Source organism: Cebus imitator, unplaced genomic scaffold (genome assembly GCF_001604975.1).
Source record: "Cebus imitator isolate Cc_AM_T3 unplaced genomic scaffold, Cebus_imitator-1.0 Scaffold367, whole genome shotgun sequence".
Classification (NCBI taxonomy): Eukaryota; Metazoa; Chordata; class Mammalia; order Primates; family Cebidae; genus Cebus; species Cebus imitator.
In genome coordinates, this window is record NW_016107682.1 from 1,226,985 (window position 1) to 1,237,443 (window position 10,459).

Below are 10,459 nucleotides of genomic sequence, written 5' to 3' on the forward strand. Positions count from 1 at the left end.
GGGGGGGGGGGGGGGGGGGGGGGGAGAGAGTAGTTACAATGTGTTTTTTTTTGGTGGAACACAATTATCAAAAAGCATTTACATGGCTCTACCTAATACGAAGAGGCTTATACCAGAATGGTTTCTCACTCATAACTTAAATGTTAGTGCCATGATGGAGCACATTGGCATGATAGATATTCAATAAATGCCAATTTAATTGAAATTTAATGAGATTTAAAATTGAAACAGCATTTTTTCCAAGAAGCCTTCCCTGATTATATTAGCTCACAAGAAACTCACTTCTCAGACTCTTACAATACGTACTATCCAACAATGATTATAAACTGTTTTTGTTGTTCTTTAATTATTTTTTGTACAGATCCTTATGTCCCCACCTAATCTGTGAATCCCTCACATTCAAAGACTACATATTAAATTTCTTCTGAATTACCCAGAAGTACCTAACAGGGGTTGGAGGGCACAGAGTAGGTTAAATATGAAACATCTCATCCTGTACATTCCAAGTGAGTACAAATAACTATGTATTCCTACAACACACACACACACACACACACACACACACACACACACACAAATGTTCCTGTATGCCTCTTCATAAGCTGCTTCTTTGATGACCTAATAAAATATGCATGCAAATGGAGGGAACCTGGAGAATGAGCCCATTCTGTTTCACCCCATGTCCCACACTGGCTTAGCTTAGAGAAGACAGAGCCAGTGTTTACTGTGGTACTCAGGAAGCCCTGGACGTGAGTTTGAATAGAAAATGAACAGAAACAACCTGACAATTTGCCACTCTAAAACATGTAAACTTTCCTCAGCTGTGGCTTGGTCCTGAGTGTGGCCTGCCTCCTTAGAGATCTGGTCTCATGACTCACATCTTTCTCAAAGGAATCTGTGGGAGATCACCCACAGACTCATACCGCCACTGGCTTGTTGAAAGCATCACAAACTTAGTGTAGCAGTGCTGTGATCTTCTTTATTAGATGCACACATGGGCTATTTGTAACTAATTTATGCTCACCAGTCAGATCCGCATGGAGAAGTGGAGAGAATTTTCAAAGTAATGTAGCCAAATTGGGTATCTTAAAACAGTGTGTTGTTGCATGTACCTACCTTTCTCTCCAAAGGGCACAAATGTTATTTTATCAGGGGTGTGTGTGTGTTTGCACATGTGCGTATGTGTGTGTGTGTGCACATGTATGTTAGGGAGTGTTATTTTGTTTACTTTCATCTGATCCTCTTAGTGGCTACATAAAAATGACTAGAAAAATAAGCAAAAACATGCTTCCCTTTCAAATTCCAAAAATATCTTTTTCCTTGCTAAATATTCAAGTAACTCCAAATTGAGCAATTGACTAGATCAGGGCCAAACTGTCTGATGAAGCAATCAATTTCCCAAAGTTTCTCTATACTGGTTAAACACCACTTAGGAAAAAACTGCATTGTTTTATCTGAGACTTTCTGTTGTACATAAAAAAATACATGTTTAAAATTTCAAAGAAAAAGCATTCATGAAATTTGCTTGCCTGCTTTCTCCTTCTTTCCTTCCTTCCTTCCCTTTTTTCTCAATACTACAATTCACTATGCTACCAGCTCAGAGCTCTTAGCCCAATCGCTTAAGGCTTTTGTCCTCACTTAACTGGTAGTACTGCTATCTTTGCAATTCTCAGTTCTTCATTGATGCCATTATCCATTTTTGAGAGTAGTCATCTCCAACCCAAGCCAGGTGTGTATTACAAGGAATCATTTAAAAGTACCACTTTTGTAGGTTTAAAAAGTCAAACACTGGTAACTTTGTATAGATCAACCCGAATGTAGACTTACCAACATCTTCAACACCTTTTCATGTTACTCATGCAAATGTTATAAAGGTTTATCTAATCAAATCCATAAGGTCTTTCCTGTATGTCTCTTGTTCTATTTTTACTGCCACCCTTCTTCACTTCCTAAACATCACTGAAGCTCATGGCTCATTACCTGTCAGCAGAACAACTGAGAACATGTCCTTGCTTGACTCTCCCCTTCCAATCCAGTCTCGAGACCAATGGATCAGGTTCTTCCAACATTGCTTCTATTTCCCTGTTCAAGAATTCTTTTGTATCAAATGCAAATGTATATCTTCTTGAGTATCCTACACCATGTCACCAGTCTCAGGTCATGATTTCATTAACCCTTTTTCATTATCCTTCAACAGATTTCTGTTTTAGACAAAATTCGCTTCCCTGAACTCATTAGCTTGTTCTTCCTTCCTAAGGGACTTCTGTGTGCTACTCCAGTATCTGAATAATATAGTGCATCAATTTCCACCAATGCAAGTCCCTGCTAACTTCAAAACCCTGAAGAAACAGTTTTCCCAGGAAGCCTTTCCTAAGAGTTTCTTTTCTTCTTCTTCTTTTATATATATATATATATATATATATATATATATATATATATAAACATATATACATATATATAAACCACCTCCTGGGTTCTAGTTATTCTCCTGCCTCAGCCTCCCAAGTAACTGGGATTACAGGCACTCACTACCACATTAAGCTATTTTTTTTATTTTTTCGTCGTGTTGGCCAGGCTGGTCTTGAACTCCTGACCTCAGGTGGTTTACCTGCCTCAGCCTCCCAAAGTCCTGGGATTACATGCGTGAGCCACCACACCTGGCCAAGGCTTTCCTAATTAATTTTATTATACTCAATCCTATACTATTACAAAGAAATCATTCTTTCTAATATTAGATTGGTACAAATGTAATTGCAATTTTTGCCATTAAAAGTAATAGTAAAAACCACAATTATGTTTTCATCAAGCTAATAGTTTTGACAATTGCTCCTATCTGAATTTCAGATAAGTATCCTTCAACCATCTTCTCACAAGAGCTTCAATACAATGACTTCTAAATTGTCTACAGAACATACCCACTGGGTGTCCCATTTTTCATGTGAGACAGACTTGCATTTTAGTCTTGGTGAGAATTATGATGGTTATCCTTAATACTTGATTAAGTTATTTTTTAAGCTGTGAAATAGTAGGTGAGATTCTGAAATACCATTTCCTTCAGGAAACCCATGGGTGATGAGTCACAGGGGAGACTGGAAAAGTTAAAAAGAACTTAAAATGTAAATTTTTTAGTCCTTTAGTACCAAGATGAAAATCTAAGCTACAAAAATAGATAAAATCTAAAAATGAAAATATAAAGAGTGTGAAGGAAATGGACGAAATCTAGGGAAATCATACCTTTTATGTATGTGTTAAATGACTAAAATGAATGAAATTCATTACTTGAATTTGAATATGTGATATCAAGTATACTCAAATACCTGCAGCCTTTCTTCAAAGGTATTGGCTTGATTCCCTATTAATCATTTATGGGTTATTATCTCTTCTCTGCAATTTGAAAGTCCAAGATGGAACCTCGAGGAAGAAATTGAACTCATGATTATGATTAGTTAGGATTGACTTTTAAATGTCCAAGTCAGGAAATTAAAAATGAACCCTGATCCAAAGCAACAACCCCTCAGACATACTACTCAGGCTTTTCTGAGAAGTTACTGCTTATTCCATAATGAAAAATGTCAAGTATTAGTGGAAAAGTCTGCACTGCAGCCATTTTTTAAGTCATAACTGATTTTTTAACTCTAGTAATCGTAGGGTTTCAATCGTTATTTTTTTTCTCCTGAAGAAACAATGAAATATTGATATGGTCCGATACACTCACCACATTTAAGACAGGAAATTAAACCATTGTTTTCAAGTATTGGGTCAGGGCTGTAAAATTTCAGATTGATGATCACAGGATTATGTTTGTTTTAGAAATCTGAGTCTACAGATCTCAGGAAACATAAAAGTTAACTTACCCATTACTTTCTCATGTTATCAACTCCAATAAAGGTCATGAAATAGAATTAAAAACCAAAACATCTTAATCTTCCATTTACTTGATTATGGAATGTGTCTCCTATCTATGACTTCCTAAGTATCAATTTTAAATATTATGCCTCAAGAACACAGTTATAGAAATTATTTGAAAGTGAAGAAAATGTGCATTATTCAGTAATCACGTATGTTTTTTTCCTGACACTGTTAAAATAAACTTCACAATTGCTAATTCTTATCTGCTCAGTGTCCAGTAGAGTTAAAACACGAAGCCAGAATTGAAAAACCCACAAGACAAGTAACAACAAGTTTTTTAGTAAACATTAGGAGAACAAGAAACTATTCTGTTCTTTCCAGAGCACCTGGTGCAGAGACCTATTTGTAACTCCTGCTATGAGTAAGTGTAACCTTACATAAGAGTAGCACATTTTATTCCAAATCAAAAGAACATTTTCTCAGCTTAGAAAATGTCCACCTTGATGTTGAGCTTCAGGTTGCAGGTTCAGATTTTCAAGTTCAAAACCCAATAAATTCTTGATTTTCATTTTTGCAATCTGAGTAGACAGTCACCATGGTTATAGACTCCAACTGTCCAGCCATCTCCTAAAGTAATCTATTGTTCTGTGGATTAAGAGTGACCTCTTGTACTAGATATCTCCCTGAGGTCATGCCACACTCACCATGCCATCCCATCATGTCCTGATAGATGGGACCCTCCTCTTCTGGTTAACACATCATATGAAGATAGCCAGAGAGCCATCTCTAAGAGGTGCAGTGCCAAGGAGGCATCCTTCATACAAGACATCCGCCCCCATATGGGTCATCTATACTTGATGGTGACTTATTAAGAAGTTCATCTTGTGCTTTATTTTCAATTCAGGGCACCTTGAGAAGGTAAAAGAATCACCATAGTCGTATTGGGACCACAGGTTGAAACCAGGATTGTTCCAGGCAAAATGGGTCTTATGGTTATAACCAATTAGCCCAGATTCCCTGTCTGTACATGAGACTTAGAAAGGAAACCAACAGAAACAAACAGACAGAAGGCTCTAAGCAAAGTCCTGACGCAGAAGAAAAAGAAGTAGTTATATGAATGAACAGAAGTAGTGAAACAGAGGAAAATAAAGAGAAACTCATCAATGGGGAAAAACAGCTAACTTTTCATACACCGTGCTAACAATTTTAGAGATCACGTTACATTTAATCTCCAAAGCAATCCTATGAGATATGTATAATTACCCTCATTTTACAAATCTGTTAAATAAAGGTATCTGCTCAAGATCATGCAGCTAGTTAACACCACCCAAGCAACCAAAACAGCTGAGTCACCATACTGGCAAAGGACCAGGGCAGGGGGTTCAAAAAAGGTATGCACATTTCAGGGGAGTACCCAAACAACCTACTGGGGTGTGGAGGAAAATTCCAGAAATTAGACTTACTTTTTTTAATCCCCTATTTTAAAACTTTATTCTGCTTATGTTCAATATTATAGTAATACATATATGTAACTTTATAAATGTGTATCAATTACGCTCACTTTTTTTCTGATGGAACATATGATCTCAAAAATTGAAAGATCATGTCACAGAACAAACCTGCACATGTATCTCCGAACCTAAAATAAATGTTGAAAGATCATTGCCCTGGAGTTCAGAACTGCTTTTACAGTTACTGTGGCATAAACAGGACTAATCTCAAACTACTAAAACCAATGTTGTAGCCTTGAGGCCCAGGTCACGGGGACCAAGATCAATTCATGTTCTTCTTACTACTCTATATATTCTGACAATGGACTCCCATCAACTCAAATGAACTGAGCCTGAAATGTCAAAAACATCATCTTATATAAAAAGGTTTACAGGTCCTAAAACCAACACTCCAAAACCACATGATTTTAAACCCAGACATAAAATTGTTTTTACCACATGCATAATCCCACAATTATAGAGAGGTGTCTATAGCCTTGAGTGGGTCAATGCATATATAGAATTAACAATTAGCTTTCATGGGTAAACAGTCTCCTTTTCGAAAAACTTGTTAAATTTTCACATTAGACATCTAAAACTCCACCTTAATTTTAACAGTCTTCTTCGTTAGTAATTAACTTCTTATTATCTATGCTAAGTTCCTCAGAATACTTGAGTTTGTTTCTACTACTGCATCCTCAGTTCAGATAATGACTATACACACAGTCCCTGACTACAACGGTTTTGTCAGAGGCATTTAAACCAGAGAAACTCCATCTTGAATAGGAGCCGGGTAAAATGAGGCTGAGACCTACTTGGCTGCATTCCCAGATCGTTAAGGCATTCTAAGTCACAGGATAAGACTGGAGGTCAGCACAAGATACAGGTCATAAAGATCTTGCTGATAAAACAATTTGCAGTAAAGAAGCCAGCTAAAACCCACCAAAATCAAGATAGCCACAAGAGTGACCTCTGGTCATCCTCACTGCTGCACCAGAGCCATGACAGTTTACAAATGCCATGAAAATGTCAGGAACTGCCCTATATGGTCTAAAAAGGAGAGGCATGAATAATCCACCCTTTGTTTGGCATATCATCAAGAAATAATCATTAAAATGGGCAAGCAGGAGCCCTTGGGCTGCTCTATAGAGTAGTCAGTCTTTTATTCCTTTAGTTTATTAATAAACTTTCTTTCACTTTACTCTATGGACTCGCCCTGAATTCTTTCATGCAAAAGATCCAAGAACCCTCTCTTGTGGCCTGGATCAGGACCCCTTTCCTGTCACATCTTTCTGGCAACCACAAAGGGACTATAGTGAGGAAACCTCTGACCCAGAGGCTAACTTTTCGGTAAGTGGTGGGGTCCTATAACATCTTTCTGATGACCATGGAAGCAACTGTAAGTGCAGAAATCCCCAACCCAAAGGCCAACTTTGGGTAAGTGGTGGGGTCCAGTAACATCCTTCTGGTGAACCACAGAAGGGATGATACTGAGGTGACCCCCCAATCCAAAGGAAATAGACTGTAGCACTGATTGGATGGCTTTGGGTAAGTGGTGGTGTACCTGGGTAACAAATGGGATTGGGTTAGAGGCCTGACTCCCGTTACAGTCTCTCCCAAGACAGAGTGGATTAGAGGCCCCTCTTAATAAAAAGGCAAGGACCCTTGACCCACCTTGGATTAGAGTCCCTTCTATGACTTAGGGGGTTAAAGGCCTCTCTCAGTAAAGCCCGTCATGGTAAAGTCCCTTTCATCTATGAATGGATTTGGCACTATGGGATGTTAACTGCTATTCTATTTGGAATAATCTGTCTTGTACTCTTTGCTGACAGCTATGGGGACAGAATTAGGAATGTACAGGATCATGGGACACACGGAGCTTTTTTCTCCCTGAAAGGGGAAACTTGAGAGCTGATGGGACTCCTGGAAAAGCTCCCTTCATTACCAACAAGTGGCCACCTGAAATTTCAGTGTTGCTGCAATGGGTGGATCTTTCCCTGGCCTCCCTAAGTGTTTTGCTTTCCCCATCCTGCTTCAGGCAATGCTTCTCTCTCTCTCTCTCTCTCTCTCTCTCTCTCCCCCTCTCCCCCCTCCACCTGGTTAAATGAAGGGCAAAAATCATTCATGGTAAAAAAACAAACAAACAAACAAACAGTTTATCTCCTATAAAGTTTTGATTAATGGGAAAAAGGATTTGTGAAGCTAGTCTTAAGCTGTAATGAATCCAGTGTACTTTATATGTCTTCCTTTATTGTTCTGTCATCAAGAGGGATAACTTAGGATAGAACACAGGCTTTGGACACCTATAAGCCTGCTGTTCAAGACAGCTCAGCAAACTGATCAGTTAGAAACTTTGCTAGAGGTCCCTGAAAAACCAGGACGAGGTTTCCCTCTCATCTTGTATGTCCTTGGGAGCTTGACCTTGTAACCAAGTGGCCATGCTTTCTCTTTCCACAATGACAACCTGGGTTCAGGGCTTGATTCCCAGCTTAGGGAATAAGTCCTTTATCTTCTTCTGTCTCTATATGTATTGTGTGTGTGATATTTATATATGAAAGAGATTTGATTAATTGGTTTAATAATAAGATATTAAATCAAATATTTTGTGAGAAAAGTAAAAGGTATGATACCTTTTAGCTCATGTAATTTAAGTAATTTCTGGGAAACAAAGAAAGTTGTAAAAGATTACTGGTAAAATAAAAATATCTTCAGAAATGTAAATATTTTGTCTAAATTATGCTGGTCAGCTATTAAGTTTGCTAAATGCTTTAAGGTCATAAACTGCTTCTTTGACTTTTGAAAACTGTTCAATTGATTTTGAAGCATTAGATTCTAGATACAGCTGGGGACATGTGGAGGTAGCCATAGCCCCTAGCTCTGCTGGAAAAAGTCTGCCCTTATCTGCACTTTTGTCTGCTGTCCTAGTCTCCACACCTGGTACATAATTAAAATCCTGAACTTACCAAGGTATTCAGCCAAAATAAAAGTTGCTAAGAGTTAATACTGTAGCATGTAATTGAGACTACTGAAGAAACACTCTTAGATGTGAGGTGTGTAAATGAAAGTGAAATGTGTTTTGGTAAAAGATTATAAGAAGTCATGGGAATGTGGATTTTTTTTTCTTTTTTTGCCTATGTTTAAAGGGTTAAAGGATTATTTTAAGTAAGGTAGGAATAGCTGAAGGTTTAAGCAAGCAAATTGTGGAAGGCTTGTAAAATATGAGTTTGTAAAACAAATTCTGTTCATGAACATATTGGCTAAAGTTAAAGGGGTATATTATTCAGTTTTTCTGCAAATTAAACATTAGAATAAAAGTGCAATAGTTTTTTCTAAGAGCAAAAACCCACTTATGATCTACTCTTTAACAAAAATTGTAAAGGATTATAAAAGGTTTATTAAAATTTTACCATATGGTCAAACTGATTAAGATTGAATACATTTGTCTATAAAGTTTCATTAAAAATTGGGTTTAACATCAACAGCACACTAATGCAACAGTGACATTTGGCTTATTTAACATTAAAATCCTATCAGAAGCATTGTGCCAGATATAGGTGAGGGGGAGGAAGGCAGCAAATCACACTGCCACGTGTGTACCTATGCAACAATCTTGCATGTTCTTCACATGTACTCCAAAACCTAAAATGCAATTTAAAAAAAAAAGAAGCATTGTAAAATATAAAATGGTGTTTGGTTTCCTTTGAGCTGTATTTGTATAAATGTGTTGTTGGTATATGTTCCAAAATTCTGGAAAACGCCTATAATTCTAATATGACTTAGTGTATGTTTTTAATAATTGTTACATAAAGTCACTGTATGCCACAAAGGTAACCAAATTTCTTTATCAATAGTGTTTTTTAACTGTGCATGTCCTAAGACATTTTGTCATCTACTAACAATTGTTGTCTTGCTTTGGTCCTCTTTAGAAGTTGGTTTATAATTAACTATAAAGCTCTAGCAGGTGTTCTGGAACGCAGGTTTCTGATAACTTTGGAGATTGTGACATCAGAAAAAAGGGAAAAACTTTCAGGATTCAAGGAGAGCTGAAATGTTCATGAATATCAAGCAAAACAGGAGTTAACTGAGTTGAGTGAACCAACAGAAATCTAAAGTAATCTTTCTAACTTTGTTTAAACTATTGCTGATCCTTTGTTTTATGGAGTCAAGAAAAGTGTTTTTTGATTTTTAGCTATTTAAGGCTTGTAACAATTGAGTAAATTCCTGTGAACAAAATTTGGAATGTATTTGTTTCTCTCTACCTAATTTCTCCAGAATTTGGAAACTAGTTGTGAGTGTTCTTAATTTATGGCAATATAGGTACTTGCGTAAGTGCAATCCGAATCTGTTTTCTTTTGCAATGCTAAGACAGAATTGAAGAAACTGGTTATTTTACCAAGGCTTTGACTGGAATGGTGTGCTTTCCTTTAAGGAATCAAACTTGATTTGTGAAGTCAATAAAAGCCCCTTGGGGAACTGACCTCAGACCTTGTCTACAACAGTCCCTATACAGAGCTTCTCACCTGTGATAAGTAAAGAATGTCACTTTCTAAAATGTCCAGGAGCCCCAAGTTATCTTGGGACCTCAAAAGGAAAGGAATTTACTCAACTCATAGGTATTTGAGGGTACAAACCCATGGCAGGGCTTGGCTCTAAAAATGTCTTATCTAAGATTCCTTCTATGAAACCGAGTTCCATCAAAACCAATTTGAAAGCATTTATCCAAAAAATAATTATTCTTGCTGCACTTTATACAAATAATTAGACCAAGTATAATAAGGCAAATCAGTCTTATCATGATTTGTCTTTAGTAAAAATGGGAAACTGGAGAGAGAAAAATGTTTCAAGAACTATACTATGCTTGTTATTAGATTCTAGTGTCATCAGTTGTATTTAAGTTTGTTTCTGCAATTTAGGCTAACTTTGCTTATTCCTGTGAACCAACCAGTGATCTCTGACTGTTGCTCAGAAAAAACAAAATGGATGGGCAATTTAAAAATCTGAATCAGTGGCCGGGCACGGTGGCTCAAGCCTGTAATCCCAGCACTGTGGGAGGCCGAGGCGGGTGGATCACGAGGTCAAGAGATCGACACCATCCTGGTCAACATGGTGAAACCCCGTCT

At 37.3% G+C, this 10,459-nt stretch overlaps 1 protein-coding gene across 5 annotated transcripts in view; it reads right to left on the reverse strand.

Annotated features, from left to right (window-relative positions):
- Positions 1-10,459, reverse strand: part of ITPR2 (inositol 1,4,5-trisphosphate receptor type 2) — a 494,659-nt gene that overhangs the window by 412,639 nt on the left and 71,561 nt on the right. The window contains exons 1-2 of one of the 5 annotated variants that reach the window (XM_017507025.2): positions 4,554-6,155; positions 3,318-3,411 (exon numbers count right to left, since the gene is read on the reverse strand). The exons of 3 other annotated variants lie outside the window; for them this stretch is intronic. The gene's annotated coding sequence lies outside the window, so the exon portion shown is untranslated. Of the gene's footprint in view, positions 1-3,317; positions 6,156-10,459 lie in introns of those variants that run through there. One more of the 5 variants, XM_017507023.2, reaches the window with a different exon arrangement.